This window comes from Apium graveolens, chromosome 2, assembly GCF_009905375.1.
Source record: "Apium graveolens cultivar Ventura chromosome 2, ASM990537v1, whole genome shotgun sequence".
Lineage (NCBI taxonomy): Eukaryota > Viridiplantae > Streptophyta > Magnoliopsida > Apiales > Apiaceae > Apium > Apium graveolens.
Window position 1 is genome coordinate 207919593 of NC_133648.1, and position 18429 is coordinate 207938021.

Consider the following 18429-nt stretch of genomic DNA (forward strand, 5'->3'; position numbering starts at 1 on the left):
CGATTGCACAACTGCGCAACATGTCTTCAATTGTTTGAATTGTCCTTTCACTCTGGCCATCAGTCTGCGGGTGGTATGTCGTGCTCATATTCAACTTCATGCCAAGACATTCCTGAAATTGCTTCCAGAATCTCGAGTTAAATCGGGGATCTCTGTCTGAAACTATTGATACGGGTACTCCATGCCTTAGTACGATTTCGCGCACATACAGATGTACCAACTTGTCCAGTGACGACTTCTCATTTATTGGAAGGAAATGCGCCGACTTCGTAAGACGATCAATTATAACCCATATTGCGTCATGTCCGGATTTCGTTCGCGGTAGTCCTACTATAAAGTCTATAGCGATATTTTACCATTTCCATTCTGGAATCTTCAGGGGCTGAATTAATTCGCTTGGTCGTTGATGTTCTGCCTTTACTTTCTGACAAGTATAACACTTTGCAACCCATTCTGCCACATCTCGCTTCATATTTGGCCACCAAAAGTTCTTCTTTAAGTCTCGATACATCTTGGTGCTTCCCGGGTGGATTGAAAATTTCGAATTGTGGGCTTCATGGAGGATCTCATTCTTTAATTCAGGTACATGAGGAATCCATATTCTGGATGAAAACCTTAGTATCCCTTGCTCATCCCTTTGAGTATTAATCTCCTCTCCAGATAACTGATTCTTCTCTTTCTCCATTACTTCTTCTAGATACTTTCTTTATCTTTTCCACTAGTGTTGGCTGAAAGGTCATTGCACGACAAACTTCCTCGACTTTCCATAAGCACAAAGTTCCAATTCCAATCTTTCGATTTCTTCAGATAACTCTTTTGATGTTATCATCATATTCAGTCTCTCCTTCCTACTCAGAGCATCGGCCACTACATTCGCCTTTCCAGGATGGTAAATTATCGAACAGTCATAGTCCTTGATCAATTCCATCCATCTCCTCTGCCTCATATTGAGCTCTTTTTGAGTAAAAATGTACTTTAAACTCTTGTGATCCGTGTAGAGTTCGCACTTCTCTCCGTAGAGGTAATGTCTCCAAATCTTAAGTGTGAACACTATGGCGGCTAGTTCCAAGTCATGCGTCGGGTATTTTAACTCATGCGGTTTCAATTGTCTTGACGCATATGCGATCACTTTACTGTGTTGCATCAACACACAACCCAAACCCTTATGCGAAGCATCACCGAATATTACAAAGTTCCCTTGATCATCTGGAAGTACCAACACTGGAGCTGTTACCAACTTCTGCTTCAACTCTTGAAAGCTATCCTCACATTCTGCACTCTATTCAAACTTTTGATTCTTTCTGGTTAACTTGGTCAATGGCGTGGCGATTTTCGAGAAATCCTTGACGAATCTTCTATAGTATCCGGCCAATCCTAGAAAACTTCGCACTTCCGTAGGAGTCTTTGGCCTCTTCCAACTCATAATTGCCTCAATCTTTGCCGGATCCACTTTAACTCCCTCATTTCCAATGACATGCCCCAAAAATTGAACTTCCTTTAACCAAAACTCACATTTGGTAAACTTGGCATACAACTTCTCTTGACGAAGTATCTCCAATGCTATCCAGAGGTGCTACTTATGTTCTTCTTCCGACTTAGAATAAATAAGGATGTCATCAATAAATACCACGACAAATTTGTCCAAATACTTCTTAAATACCCAATTCATCAGATCCATAAACGCGGCCGGAACGTTGGTCAATCCAAACGACATTACTAGGAATTCATAATGCCCATATCTGGTCCTGAATGCGGTATTGGAAACATCTTCTTCTTTGATCTTTAATTGATGGTATCCCGATCTCAAATCAATCTTCGAAAAGCATTTTGCTCCCTTCAACTGATCAAAAAGGTCATCTATCCTTGGTAGTCGGTAGCGGTTCTTGATCGTCACCTTATTCAACTCCCGGTAATCTATGCATAGACGCATACTCCCATTTTTCTTCTTTACAAACAGAACATGTGCTCCCCATGGCGACGTACTTGGTCGTATCACTCCTTTATCCAATAATTCTTGTAGCTGGCTCGCCAACTCTTTCATTTCTGCTGGTGCCATCCTATACGGAGCCTTTGAAACTGGTTCTGTGCCTGGAGCAAGGTTGATTTCGAACTCAATTTGTTGATCTGGTGGTAAGCCTGGTAGTTCGTCAGGAAACACATCCGGGAACTCATTAACTACAGGGATATCTTCCATGTTGGGGCTGCCTTTTTCCGAATCCACTACATAAGCTAGGAACGACTCATAACCTTTTCTAAGTAGCTTCTTAGCCTGAACAATTGTAAGAAATAGTTGCTCTTGCCTCTGCCCCTTAAATATTACCTTCTCTCCACTCTTCGTCTTTAAATACACTCTCTTGGTCTTACAATTAATCTTAGCGCTATTCTCTCCTAACCAATCCATTCCTAAAATTATATCAAACTCTCCCAACTTGAAGAGTATCAAGTCGGTTGAAAACTTATACCCCGAAATATCAATCTCACACTTTGAACAAAATTGATTTACAGGAATCTTCTCTTGGTTCGCAATTACAACATTTACTACCTCATTCATAATCATTTTCTCACATTGAAGCTTATCAACAAAAGATTCTGATATGAAAGATCTTGTTGCTCCCGAATCAATCAATACTTTAGCTTTGACATTATCGAGTAAAAGTGTACCTGCTATCACCTCCGAATTCTGTACATCATCCTTCATCTTCAAATCAAATGTCCTTGCTATTGCTTGCGGGGTTGTTGCGGGTGGTGGTGGTAATGCCAATACCTCAGCTGGCACGCTTGCACTGGTACTTGCCACGTTCATTAAAGCTTTGACTGGTCCGGTTGCCTTGCACTCCCTAGCTATGTGTCCAGTCTTCCCACACTTGTAACACGTAACTCCTGGCTTCGGCATTTTGCACTCATTCACCAAATGTCCCTTCTGATTGCACCTGTAGCATGTCATGCTCGGCTTATTACACACTCCGGGGTGCCTTCTTCCGTAGTGCTTGGATTCTGGCCTCTGGAACCTGTTTTCTCCAACTTGCCCTTGGCTTGCCTGATTGTTCCCCTTCGATTCTTGCCTTTTACCCAAATTTCCTTTCTTTTGAAAATTTACGCCCTTCAGGAAACCAATCCACTTTATACTCTGATCTTGTGAACTTCCTGCTTCAGACTTTTCTCCATAAAATGGAACCTTCCTTTTCTTGTTATCCCTCTCTTTCCTTGACTGCATCCCATTATTCTCAATCAGAGCAGCTTTCTATACTACTCCCGCATAAGTTTCAAGCTCAAACATAGCCACCCTATCTCTGATCCAAGGCTCCAATCCTTGCTGAAATTTCTTTGCTTTTTCCTCCTCAGTGCTGGTATACTTTGTCACAAACCTTGACAACTCAGTGAACTTCTTCTCATACTCCAATATAGTCATGTTCCCTTGCTTCAACTCAAAAAATTTTAGCTCCATCTGATTCTGCATGTACTTAGGGTAATACTTGTCCAGAAATAACTTCTTAAATCTCTCCCAAGAAACCTGCTGAGTGACTTCCATAGCTTTTACTGATTCCCACCAATAGATGACTTCTCCCTTCAAGAAGTAAGTAGCATACGGCGTCGTCTGATCGTCTCCTAACTGCACCAACTCAAAAGCCCTTTCCATCTCCTTAATCCATGTGTTAGCTATCACTGGATCAGTGGTATCATGAAATGCAGGTGGATTCATATTCTGAAAAGCCTTGAAAGTGACAATTTGTCTAGGTGGTACTGGTGGTTCAGGTGGTTGGTGTGGCTCACGGTTATCTTGGTTTTCAATTCGTTGTTGAAGGGTTAGTTATTGTTGAGCTATAGCATTGGTCTGCTATTGCAAGGTTTCCAGTAATCGAAGAATGTTTGCGTCTGTGGTGGATGTGGTTGTTGGGTTCTTCTTTTTGGGAGGCATAATCCTGAAATAAGCGTTATGTCAAAACAGATATGAATGATAAAATGATTCGAGGGTATCGCATGGCATTCTTATTTACATATGGGGTCAAGTTTCCAAATTAAGCAGATATGATGGTGCATATAAAAACGTAAAATAATAGTTGAGAGCAAATGGAACAATAGAACATAATTATTGAAATTTTAAAGGTCAGAATACATAGGATTATGACAAAGTCTGATTCTAGGAATAACAGGCTTATTTAAAGGAACAACGGAACAACTGGGGATTCCATAGAGTCTGATAGTACAACAACATGAAAGTAAATGGAAAGAACTAAGGCTCCACTCCATCTGAATGGGGCTTTGTAGTCTTTTCCTCTCGAAGCGTCTTCATAATGCTCTGGAGCTCATCCGCCACCATCTGAATGACATACGGGCTGGTACGGTCCCGGTGCGCTGGCATCTCCTCAAGTTTAGTGTTGACGTACTGAACCAAGGTCTCAAGTCTCGTAGTCATCCGCTCCTTGGGCTTCCCTTCGTAGTTTCGGCTGTCCGGATATACGTTCTTCAGTCGGTCTATCAGTCGGTCGTACTTGCCCTGAAGCATGTCGAACTCGCGCCTCAACTCAGCATACACGGAGAAAGCAATAGTGTCGTCCGACCCAGAGGATGACGAGGAATGCGCCCTTTGCTGACAACCAATAAGAGGAGTATTAATAATTTACTTAACCTACTCTCTCGCATATTATCTATAACCTACACACATATCCTATAACCTATTTGGGCTGTCCAGGGACTCTAAACCGTAGCTCTGATACCAAAACCTGTCACGCCCCCAACTTAAACAGCAAATTAAATATAACTATTACAACATTTTAAAAAGAAGTAAACATAACCAACTCCAAGATCTTACAGTTTAGGGTTTGGAACAGCCCAGCACTACCATCTATTACAACGGATTTTAAATAGCGAGTCCTCACACAAAACTACTATCTCTTATTCTACCTGAGCTCGAACATAAGCATCAGCATCACAGGTCTTACGGGCAGTCTGCTTGAATCTAACCATAGCTGCTACCTGTAATATCAGGGTAAAGCAAGGAGTGAGCCAAATGCTCAACAAGTGCTAACAGTATGCCACAAAACATAAATCGAGATATACCTTTAAGAATGACAATGGAAAGACATAACCAATGATAACAAGAGATAAAACTATGTGAGATGGCATCATTTTACTTGTATCAAAACAATCTTAAAATCATGTCTTAATCAAAATCATTTTATGATGCTACGGATTACAGCCGGTGATCAGCCGCGAAGTAATCCCGAACCTCGCTGGGTTCTAAAAACATTAACGGGAATCCCTAGGCAACTTTTAAGCCTAATATAAGTGTGGAAAGGACTCGCGTCTCAGTCCAGATCCACTATTCAAAGAAAAACATTTATCCCCCTTTGGGACTAAAAACCTACATTTTATTTATTTCAAAAACTGATGCAGAATTATAACAAAATCTCTTTTAACAGTAAACATTTTTATTAAGGAATTATAGATCAACTCGAAACACGGGAAATATGGTACTAAATCTCAGGGCCACGATTTACAAAATTTTACTCTATTAGGGTAACCAAAAGGTTTTCATATGTCAGAACTTGGACAGGAAAATTTAGTGAGACTAATGGATAATATAAAGGGGTAATGCCAAACTGGGCTTAAAGCAATGGTTTCTCGTCAAGGTACATGTGTTGGATCATCAAGAAGGTAAGCTTCATGAATATTATGGGTGTTAGGGTATGAAGAAATGATTCTTTAGCTCAGGATGTATCAGAGTTGTCAAACTTTAGGATAAGAAAGAGAGGTATCAATCAATGAGGGTTCACGTTGATAAGTTTCTGACTTGCAGGGTTCAAGGTAAGGTTCCATAGGGATTCAAGTATCAGGATGAGATATCAATACTTAGGAATCATCAACATGTTAATCAAGAGGATCAATCAAGTAATATATCAACTCTTCATTTTATCATGGCATTAAACTATCATGAAAGACTTTTGAACTACTTGCAATACGTACTCGAGGGTTCATGGCATCTCTATATAACTCAAAGATAAACAAAAGATACGCTTGATTTAAATATATATCAAAATGACTCAGGATAATTGCATCGATATATATGAACTATTTACAGTAAGTACGAAGGTCAAGTTGAATCACTTGCCTTGAGAAAGGCTGGTCTGGTCTGACTGGTAGGAGCAACTGGAGCTTCACTTGACCTTTATGGCAAGTTTTCCCTCATCTCGAGATCCTACATAAATAATAATAATCCTCATTATAATATATTCTTACCATCTTAACCTATTTACAACTCGAAATTAAACACGGATGGCACTTAGGCCTATACGCAACTAATTTTATATTCACTTTTAAATTACAAAAGTACACACATAGCCACATAATCACATATCATATATTAACACCAAATTACACCATATATATACCATAATGCAACACTAGGCTTGGATGATCTCGACTCACCACTTAAGTCACTTGATCGCTAAACTAGACAAGGTCTTCTAATTTTGGCTTCCTAACTCGATGTGCCTTTCCTAAATTATCCAAAACCTATTGACCCTCACTTGTGCCTTTAGCTCTACTGACCTTATACCATATTAAAACTATGGTGGTCGACCTAATACTCACTTCTAAGTGTTCTAAAACTATGTGATAAGTGAAAGCGCTCACTGGTGCAAATTTCAGAATGACAACTATAGTTTCTTGAGTGCATTAGACACTCTTAAACTACAATTTTTCCTTCAAAACTTTTACACAAGACTCTCCTGACCTAGGGGCATCTCACAAGCATGATGTGGCTCAAGGGCCTGGCTTAGGCCTTCTTGGGCCTAAGCTAAAAGTCCAAGGTTCCCCTGTTTTTCTGAGCAGAAATGCCCTGAATTGAATCAACTTGTGATACATGGTTCTAACTCATATCCTATGAAATATGGCTGGAAAAACTTCTCTGACACTCCTTCTAACTAAGTCCCAATAGGGCCTAATGAGGGCCTACCCATGACATGGTCAAATATCCCTATTTCTAAGTTGCAACAAAACTGTCCCCTGCTGGACAGATTTTGTTATTCTACTTGTGCACCTAACCAAATGACATGCAAACCTCCAACCAACTCCTAAAAACTTTTATATACTTCTAATACTAACTTCTGGTGGCTTGGGCCTCAAAGTGCACATCAATGACATGGTCAAAACTCACTCTAAACCTCAGGGTACTAAACTGATTTTTCTGCAGAAACTATAACTCTCATTTTCCAAGGTTTTGACTTGACAAACTCAACTAACAACAACTCAATACTTAACCCAAGACTTATACATGGTATTCTACTGAACTAACTCCCTTATTCTCAAAATAACCTTGGTGAGATCATCCTTACCTAAGGTACAATTATGGCAAAACAAAAGAGACTACACTTCACAAATCACAAATCTTCATGCTTTTGAAACAACAAGGTATATATTTTTATAAAAGATAACCACGAATTATTACCATGCAACAAGAAGCATAAATCAATATTAACACATTATTCCTACTGAAATTAAGTCTCACTAACAAAATCTTTCCAAATGATCAAAATCTTACAACATTCTAAGAGAAATCCACATGCATGCATGTCTTCGGGTTTTTCAATCCAAAACAACACATTTTCTACATATGTTCTATCATAAAATTGACATGCAAGCCTAGCATAAGATATACCTAGATGATCACTTAGCATGCAAGGAGTTTTATCAAATTTTCACCACAAAATTCAAGTCATTATCACATAAATATGCAAAAATTGAACAAAACAACATGAATGATCTCAAGGACCATTCATTCAGCTCCCATATGGTCATGGCCGAATGAATTGGAAGGGAATGGCCATTTAATCATCAAGAGTTTCCTTCTCAAGACTTGGCACTTATCCATTCCTTGTAGTCCTCTCAAAAACAACCTTAAATCCATAAGAATAAAGATTGTATTTTGAGTTTCACTAAAACCTTTACATTCAACCTTTAAACTTAAACTTTCTACTCAAAACTCTTTGAAATATGAGTTATCATGGTATGGGAAGTAACATTTGCTTGTGTAAAGAGTGGAAGCTTGGTTGAGGATTGAAGAAAAAAAATGGGGAGGGGGTTTCGGCTTTTAGCCGAGAGTGAGAGGGGAGAGCCGAGAGAAGGGCGAAGGGAGGGAGGAGAGAGTGAGGAGAGAGTGAGGTGTGGGTGGAGTATGAGGATGATCATGACATTTGCTTGTTTTTATGGTATTTGTTTTGACAAAATTTGAGTGGAAAGGAGAATTGACAAGTCTATCCCTCCACTTATACTTGGTGCATTTTGCATGCAAGGGTAAAGAAGGAAATTGGCTAGAGAAATAAGAGTTAGTGGGGTTGGAATTGTCCTCTTTGTCCTTGAAAATAATGAGAGGGTGGTTTGCATGCAAGGGATTTCTTGTAATTTTCTAAATATGACAACTAAAATTTATAATGATTTATTTTTATAAAATAAAATACAAGTTCAAAAATTATGAAATTTATACCATAAGAAAACTTGGATTTTTAGAGACTTTATAAAATCATTTTCAAAATTTGTGAACAAAATACCTTTTAAAAGAAAATTTTTCCAAGGCTTAGAATATTTCTTATAAATAAAAAATAAAGAAATTAAATAAACTCTTGCTTTGAAAAAATTATGTACTACATAAAGCAAATTTATAATGCAGAAATTTTCACTCACACAAACGTACAATCATTGAATATATTTCATTCGGCTTTAATATTATACCAAATCCACAAATAATATTACACGAAATAACCGGTTGTAACACTCACTCCCCGGCGGAGATAGTCATTTTATTCATGAAAGTCTGCAATGTAGCATAGTCGCTTCTCATCTTGACAGCCTGAGTGAAGGATGCCGCGAAGTAGGCATTGGCCTAACAAAGAAAACATGAGTATAATTATAGAAAGTTTAAGTAAGAAGGGCTGAGTCCCCAATGAGTGATTCCTATAATATTTTCCAAGCTCTAAGAAAAGGAGCACTTAAATGAAAATTTACACAAGGAGAGGTGTACCTGATATAGGGCTTGAGCCCCCGGTATCTCGGCCTCGAGAATCTTCTCACCAAAAGAAACAAATAGGAGGTCAGGAGGAGTAATGCAGTTCTTCAACCAATCAAGGGCAAGGCCCAGATTTCCAAGTACAGAGTCATTGGTAGAGATACCCCATCCTGTCTCAAAAGGGGTCCTGTCATTCTCATCAAAGTCTTTAGTCCTTTTCTGACTGGATCATGATCCTCAAGGAAGGCAGGAATCTTAGGAATATGATTGGCCTTCTTAGCTGCATCTCTGGCCATCCTTCCCGTAACAACATCGCTCATCTTGGCATTGGCATCGAAAGTCTCACCAGCTGCAACAAGAAGAAAAGAAAGCAGATATAAGAATAAATTGCACTAAATTAAGGATAAATAAAGATAAATACCCTCTATAGAGAGGAAACTAAGGCCAGCTTCAATGAGCTTGACTCCTGTTATGAAATACCAATAAGGGGTTCTCCCGTCGTCATCAATGAGTAGATTTTGGGCTAGAAGCTCTCTATCCGAAAGATAAGAATGAAATGAGAACTATCAACTGGGCTGCGCATAAGTGGATTTTATATCTACTTGGAATGCTTCATTTCAAGTTTAAGTTGGTGTTTTGGACTCAAGTTGTTGGTATTTTTGATGTGTTTTTGTGTTTGTACATTTCGGGCATCAGTTAAATGAAAAAAGAAACGTTTTATAGAAATATGCTGAAAATAGATCAGAATTAAAAGCCTAGGACATTCTCAAGTTATAGAGAATCTCGTTAGCTTTGCGTGGGCAGTTGAATCGCCTAATTCTGACGAGCAGAACTCAAGATATGGCCAAAAGTAGAATTATCAGAATTTTTCCAGACTGTGAGCGCGGCGGCGCTTGAGTCAGCGCGCCCGCGCCGCTGAAAACACTATTCCAGCATGGCCGCTCCTGAAAACTTTGTGCCCGTGCCCGGTTTCTGCTCCAGAATCCTGATCTTAGTCGAAATTGAAGATTTTGAGAGTTCTCGTCATCCTGGAGCCTATATATACCCATAAAAAAGTCGTTTGTAACAACAAGGAGACCTGGGAGAGCAATAAGAAGACCTAGAGAGCACGAGAAGGCTACAGAGAAGAAGACATTTGTTTTATTTAATATAGTTGATACTTGGATGCTTATTTTTAAGTTGTTCTTGAACCCTAGTACTCTTATATTGTTTATTATCATGCTTTTATTGGAACCCATGGTGATGATGAGTTCGGTTATGAACTAATCATTATCGTGGGGTTTTAACGGATTTACTTATGGATTTCTTTATTTAATTTGTTTCAGTATTTTGGTGTGTGGTGATTGATTGATATCCTAGTATTGGTTGTGCTTATTCATCTTATGTGCATAGCTAACATATAAGATAGCGTGTTAATCTCTATTGAAGCGACAGTGAATATAGAGATTTAAAACTTGCCATGCTAGCATAGGTTCATATGTTATTGTTATGTGTGATTCGTAGGTAATTTTAACCATCTTACTTGTCCTATGTAATCATGATAGATGACTTGTTCATTAAACCTTTATGTTGTCAAATTCTATAGACATATAGGGTCTCAACATAATTGGTGTCTATTCAGCTTTTATCTCTTTTGTGGATGTCTGTTAGTAGGGTATTCGTACAACAAAAGTTGGCGTTTACTAGTTTCGTGTTATCTAATTAGTTGTCATCACCATTTCATGCTAAGGTTAAGAACGATGACTTTGAATGAAGTAGTAATGAAGTTAAAATCCCATGTTTACCTCATCTAAGTAAATCAACCTCAATTCTCTTAGTTCTTTGCATGTTAGTTAATATCTTAGTTATAAACAATCTCAACTTGTTAATCATCTTAACATTGAACCATAGCCGTATCATCGTTGCATAAGTACAATAATTGAAATTAACCTAAACCAGTCTTTGTGGGAACAAACTAGAAGGAATTCTATATTACTTGCGAACACGTATACTTGCGTGAATATTAGCGCGTGTTTTCATCCTAACACTTTTCTCAGACGAAGAACCGCTGCTCCCTAGAATCGGCTCCCTAATCTTCCCGCGAAGGGCTGCTCTGGAGTTAGGGATTCCTGAGGGGGCCTTAACCTTAGAACCGGAACCGGAACCCCCGTGACTAGAACTCGATTGAGACCTTACACGAAGAGTCGATGACACAGATATAGAAGCTTGTCTGGATGGATCCATAATAGGTAGCTTCCAGGGGCAAGATAGAAGACTTGGATCAACCACATACGGCCATACGCCTTGAGCATCTTTGATCCCCCTCTTCCAATCTATTGTCAGGTTAACATGGCACATCTCATCATCGTGCTCGTCCATCATTTTGGTGAACATAGAGGATTTGTGGTAAGATCCCACGAGGTCCTTCCATTCGTTCTTCCTTTTCTCCTTCGAACTGGCATATTTCTTCTCCATGACAGCCAGCTTACCCTCTACTTCATGATCTTTGGACTCTCACTCCCCGGCGGAGATAGTCATTTTATTCACGGAAGTCTGTAGTGTAACATAGTCATCTCTCATCTTGATAGCCTAAGTGAAGGGCGCCGCGAAGTAGGCATTGGCCTAACAAAGAAAACATGAGTATATTTATAAAAAGTTTAAGTAAGAAGGGCCGAGTCCCCAAGGAGTGATTCCTATAACATTTTCCAAGCTCTAAGAAAAGGAGCACTTAAATGAAAATTTACACAAGGAGAGGTGTTACTGATATAGGGCTTGAGCCCCCGGCATCTCGGCCTCGAGAATCTTCTCACCAGAAGAAACAAATAGGAGGTCAAGAGGAGTAATGCAGTTCTTCGACCACTCAAGGGCAAGGCCCAGATTGCCGAGTACAGAGTCATTGGTAGAGATACCCCATCCTGTCTCAAAAAGGGTCCTGTCATTCTCATCAAAGTCTTTAGTCCTATTCTGATCGGATCCCGAGGCTCAAGGAAGGCAGGAATCTTAGGAATATGATTGGCCTTCTTAGCTGCATCTCTGGCCATCGTTCCCGTAACAACATCGCTCATCTTGGCATTGGCATCGAAGGTCTCAACATCTGAAACAAGAAGAAAAGAAAGCAGATATAAGAATAAACTTGCATAAAGTTAAGGAGAAATAAAGATAAATACCCTCTATAGAGAGGAAACTAAGGCCAACTTCAATGAGCTTGACTCCTGTTATGAAATCCCAATAAGGGGTTCTCACGTCGTCATCATTGAGTAGATCTCGGGCTAGAATCTCGGCATCCGTAAGATTAAGAATGAAATGAGAACTATCAACTGGGCTGCGGATAAGTGGATTTTATATCTACTTGGAATGCTTTATTTCAAGTTTAAGTTAGTATTTTGGGCTCAAGTTGTAGGTATTTTTGATGTATTTTTGTGTTTGGGCATTGCAGGCATCAGTTAAATGAAGAAAGAAACGTTTTAAAGAAATATGCTGAAAATAGATCAGAATTGGAAGCCTAGGACATTCTCAAGTTGTAGAGAATCTCGTTAGCTTTGTGTGGGCAGTTGAATCGCCTAATTCTCACGAGCAGAACTCAAGATATGGCCAAAAGCAGAATTGTCAGAATTTTTCCAGACTGTCAGCGCGGCTGCGCCTGAGTAAGCGCGCCCGCGCCGCTGAAAACACTATTCCAGCGCGGCCGCGCCCGAAAAATTTCCGCCCGTGCCCGGTTTCTGCTCCAAAATCCCGATCTTAGTCGAAATTGAAGATTTTGAGAGTTCTGGTCATCTTGGAGCCTATATATACCCATAAAAAGTCGATTTTAACAAGGAGACCTGGGAGAGCAATAAGAAGACCTAGAGAGCACGAGAAGGCTACGGAGAAGAAGACTTTTGTTTTATTTAATATAGTTGATACTTGGATGCTTATTTTCAAATTGTTCTTAAACCCTAGTACTTTTATATTGTTTATTATCATGCTTTCATTGGAACCCATGGTGATGATAAGTTCAGTTATGAACTAATCGTTATAATGGGTTTTAACGGATTTACTTATGGATTTCTATATTTAATTTGTTTCAATATTTTGGTGTGTGGTGATTGATTGATATCCTAGTATTGGTTGTGCTTATTCGTCTTATGTGCGTAGCTAACATATAAGATATCGTGTTAATCTCTATTGAAGCAACAGTGAATATAGAGATTTAGAACTTGCCATGCTAGCATAGGTTCATGTGTTATTGTTATGCATGATTCGTAGATAATTTTAACCATCTTACTTGTCCTATGTAATTACCATAGATGACTTGTTCATTAAACCTTTACGTTGTCAAATTCTATAGACATATAGGGTCTCAACATAATTGGTGTCTATTCAGCTTTTATCTCTTTTGTGGATGTCTGGTAGTAGGGTATTCGTACAACGAAAGTTGGCGTTTACTAGTTTCGTGTTATCTGATTAGTTATCATCACCATTACATGCTAAGGTTAAGAACAATGACTTTGAATGAAGTTGTAATGAAGTTAGAATCCCATGTTTGTCTCATATAAGTAATTCAACCTCAATTCTATTAGTTAATTGCTATTTAGTATTATCTCTTAGTTTAATTAAAATCCAATTTGTTATTTGTCTTAGCATTGAGCGATAACCATATATTGTTCATAGGTGCATAAATTGAACTTAACCTAAACCAGTCTTTGTGGGAATGAATCTGATTTATATCTTATACTACTTGCGAACGCGTATACTTGCATGAATTTTAGCGCGTGTTTTCGCCCTAACAATTTTTTGGCGCCGCTGCCGGGGACTCGGTGTTGTTAATTTTTAGTTTATGTGCTTATCATCAGTGGTCATTAAAGTTCACTGACTCAGACTCTTTTAATCTCACAGTTTACTTTTTGTGTTTCAGGTATTCATTACAATGGGAGATCCAGTAGCACGAACGAAAGCCTTGATGGATTTTTCTCAACCCAATATCAATAAGATTCGATCTAGCATTGTCAGGCCAGCTATCCCAGCTAATACCTTTGAGATCAAGCCTGGCATAATTCAGATGGTACAGAATTTAGTTCAGTTTTGGGGTGCTCCAACGGAAGATCCCAATACACAAATTAGGGATTTCATAGAGATCTGCGACACCTTCTGTAATAACCCCAAAAATTTTGGACTTTTTGTAACCCTTATGAATAGTGATTTTGCTGATTATGCCGATTAAGAAAACTTTTCATGCCACACTATGTATGAGTTCTTTTATTGATATTCTGAGATCTTATTAGTACCCTATATGGTATATAAGTTTATGTAAAGATCGTCAGAATCTAAATTCGAACACTTTAATTTTTCCCGAAAATCCACCAGATACCGAAGGAATTGAGTATAAGGTAACATGATTAAAAGGATTTAAATTCAAGGATTATAAGAGAGGATCATAAAAGGAATATAAAATATTGAGAAAGGTTAGGGGAACCCAAGTAATAAAATCACGGATATATTCCCTCAAACGATCAACGATATTGAGCGATAAACGAGCCGTAAAATAATTTAACGATCAAGGACGAATGAATGCAAGTAGTATGGGGAGAAAGCTTCCAAGAGAAGCTAAAACAAGTGGTTAAGAGCTTAAGGTACCATCCACCACAATTAGCCAACACTTGACAATGGAATGATGTCACTAAGCTAATGTAATCACTTTAAACAAGTGGATTAGTATAGATATTATCAAACCATAAATTTGGACACATTATTCAAAATCAACCAAGCAAGCCAAAGACTATTTCATCCTTTTTTCATGAAAAACCCGAGAGGAAAAGAGAGTATAAATGGAGGAGAAAGAAAAGCTTGTATCTTAAGTTTCCCTTGGCCGTTTTGCGCGTTCTACCTATCAAATTGAAGCCTCGAGAAGCTCTACACAATTAGGGTAACTACTAGCCTCACCTTCTTGATTTCTATACACGTTTTGAACCTTTTACAGTTCAGAGAATAGTGTTTCAAGAATTAACTTTGTGTTCTTGATTTTGTTTTGAGGTTTTAATCATTATAAGGCTAGTTAGGGATAATCTAAGGTTTTTTAAGCATTACCCACTCTCCAAGGAAGGTATAACCTCTTCCCCTCTTTGTATTTAAGCCATACCATGAGTTTTAAACTTGTTCTTTAATAGTTCTTGGATGTTTGTATGATTTTAGAGTAGTTATGAACTTTAAATGGAAGTTATGAGTTATTATGTAAATGGATGATTGTGAGGAACTTGTTTTGGTGTATGATGAACTTCAGGGGCTGTTTGGAATGTTATAATGTAGTATGTTGATTGTTTGGTTGGTTTGGTATGGTTGTGGTCATGTAATAAAATTTGGGAATCGCTAAGCCGTCGTAATGCCCAATTTTCCTTAGACTTTTTTGTGCATAACTTTTGCACCCGAAAGCTCACTTCCATGAACTGACCATTACCATGCTTAGATATTTTATGATTGAAGCTTTGTTTTGATATGTGGTTCGCTTAGATCCGATGTACGGTTTAGGAGAAACAACCATTTTAAGTAACGGTATTTCATGAACGAACCATTATCCCTCGCCTTACTTTGAAACCTTGGTCAAGGTCCTTAAATTACTAATTGGAGTATGAAACAATTATGTAAGGTTAATGGGTCAGTTGGTAGAGTATTCGCGAAAGCTTCGCCTTAAAATTCGTAACAGTTAATTTATTAAATATGGTTGAGCCGAGGGTACTCGAGCGACTTATGTGAATCGTTAAGCGCAAATGCGAACGTTAGGGTCCAATTGGTTAAAGTCTAGTTTATTAAGCGACCGTGGTTTAATTCCAACTTATATGTTGTTTATAGGTTACCAGACTTTCTCCAGGCCTTTTACCATCCCCAGTCGCTCAGGCAAGTTTTCTACCCGTATAACTGTTGTTGTGATGTATATGTGTATATGCATTATCTTGTGATAAATGCATGATTGTTATTAGATAAGGGACCCGAAGGTGAACATTTTTCTAAACCGGGAGTCGATGTTCCCGAGTATAATATATATATATATATATTTATCACAAGATAATATATATATATATATAGTTTCTATAACTACTAATCAGATAAGGTATATTCGATAGTTTTGAATAATAATCAAACTTATTTTCGATTACTCAAATAAAGATCGTACTTTCATATAAGTATATCTTTTGTTATTTATTATTCATTTCAAGTATGAGTTTTAAAACTTCTACTTCAATTATTTTTATAAAGATTATCCTTATGGGAACATTATTTAAATAATAATATTCAGATATTTTTTAACATATCGGGAATGATTTATTTTATTAAATCATCATTACTCTAAACATTCTTTAAAATGTTTTCGAGTCTTCAAAATGATTTTAAAAGCTAGAGCGGATCCCAAAACTCATTTTCAGATTTAAGATCTTCCTTTCGAAGGGGATTTAAATACTCGCTCAAAACCTAAGGGATCCGGCTCTATGGTGTATTTTTAGAGCAAAAAAGTTGCTAACTTGATAAAAGAGTTGATTAATTGCCCAATATTCGGGAAGTAAGCCCAATCGAAATGCGTAGGCATAAGCAACATGGGCTCAGTGGGGGTCCATGAAAGTGTAAGTGGCTCAGTGGGAGTCCATCAATGCGTAAGTGGCTGAGTGGAAGTCCAACATAGGCCCTAATGCGGCCAGGGTGATGACCAGTGGGGAATTCGTCCATCTACTAGTAGAAAAGGTGACTTAATTGATATCTTTGCCTGATCACCAAGATATCAGGTATATGCCAAAGTTTCTTCTTTCTAAAATTCTTGGGATTGACAACTCTGCTTATACTTCCATAGCAGAAGAATGTATGAAATATATATATATAGGTGTATATATATATCGGGACTTAATAAAGTATCTCGTAACTTCATTCTTTGTAATGATATTTCAAAGATTGAATTTATTCAAGTCTTATCTTGTAGTCTCATCTATATGATGAACTTTCAAAACTGATTATACCTTGAACAGTGGTAGTTCAAGTAGTATTCGGAAAAGATATAAGTATATTGGAGTATCTTGTAACTTCATCTTTTCAACTTATATCTGGTTAATGATTATCTTATGCATGACAAAGATTTTTAGAAAAATGTTGAGACAATGTTAGATATATGAGATCACCTTGCAACGATGCTTTTATACAGTTAGAAACTGGAACTCTATGTACATTATGCATGGAAGAGGACTTCCAAGATTTTGAAAAGTATATATACATATATACTGAATATTTTGCGACTTGGTCGCATCAAGATATCAAACTTGGTTCATTTCTTCTTGACCAAGACTTTCATGAGTACTATGAGAATGCTCATATATTGTTAATTATTATACATATTATTTTGATGGGCTTGTTGCTCACCCTTGCTTTCTTCTTTCATTACACAACAACAGATAGACAAGATGAACAGGACCAAGCTCCCAATTCGCAAGCAGATAGGAAACGTTCTGCAGTTTCCTGTAGGCGTTGATGCCGCTGTAGCTGAGGTAGGATCTACCAATAGGCTAGGGTTTCAACTGTTGATGTACCAGACTTATGTATATTTATGAATTGTAATAATGACAAAGAATATGTAAATTTTTTCAGAAACCCTTTTTAGGTATAAGACTTATAATTGTTGAGTGAAATGACTTGTGTTATTTTGGTATTCATCTCTGAGACTATAACTTGTGGTGTGTGTGTTTATTATGGGGTCACAGTACGCAGTAGTTGGTTGTTTATTAAGATTGGGTGTTATTAAGGGAAATAGAACTCGTGATAACCCGGATGCCCGACCCCGGATTTGGGGGTGTTACACCTTCAGGTTCATTGGTGTTTCTGAAGATGCTATAAAGATGAGGCTTTTCCCATTCTCTTTGAGGGATAAAGCTAAGTGCTAGTTACATTCTCTATCATCTGGTTTGATTACTATTTGGGAAGATCTTGCTCAAAAGTTTCTCACTAAATTCTTCCCTATGGCAAAGACAGTTGTAGTCAGGAATGCTCTTACTCAATTTGCACAGCAATCAGGAGAATCTTTATATAAAGCTTGGGAGCGCTACAAGGAGATGCTTAGGAAGTGTCCTCATCATGGAATTCCTGATTAGATGATCATCAATTATTTTTAGAATGGTTTAGGGGCACAATCTAGACCCATGCTCGATGCAGCATCAGGTGGAGCCTTATGGGCTAAGAGCTACGATGAAGCTTATAATCTAATTAAACTAATGGCTGCTAATGAATATCAGTATCCAACCCAAAGATTACCACAGGGCAAGGTAGCAGGAGTTCTTGAAGTGGATAAAGCTATGGCTATCACTGCTCAACTAAAGGCGTTGTCTATGAAGATCGATTCTCTGGCTAACTATGGAGTTCATCAAAGGATGAGTGTTTATGAGCTTTGTGCAGGTTCGCATGCGACGGAGCAATGTGCTATATCTAGTGAATCAGCTCAGTTT

At 38.1% G+C, this 18429-nt stretch overlaps 1 non-coding gene across 1 annotated transcript; it reads right to left on the reverse strand.

Annotated features, from left to right (window-relative positions):
• Positions 1 to 17961: 17961 nt before the first annotated feature.
• LOC141710092 (small nucleolar RNA R71) lies at positions 17962 to 18068 on the reverse strand. Its single transcript, XR_012570631.1, has one exon. It is a non-coding gene; the product is annotated as a small nucleolar RNA R71 (small nucleolar RNA).
• Positions 18069 to 18429: the final 361 nt, after the last annotated feature.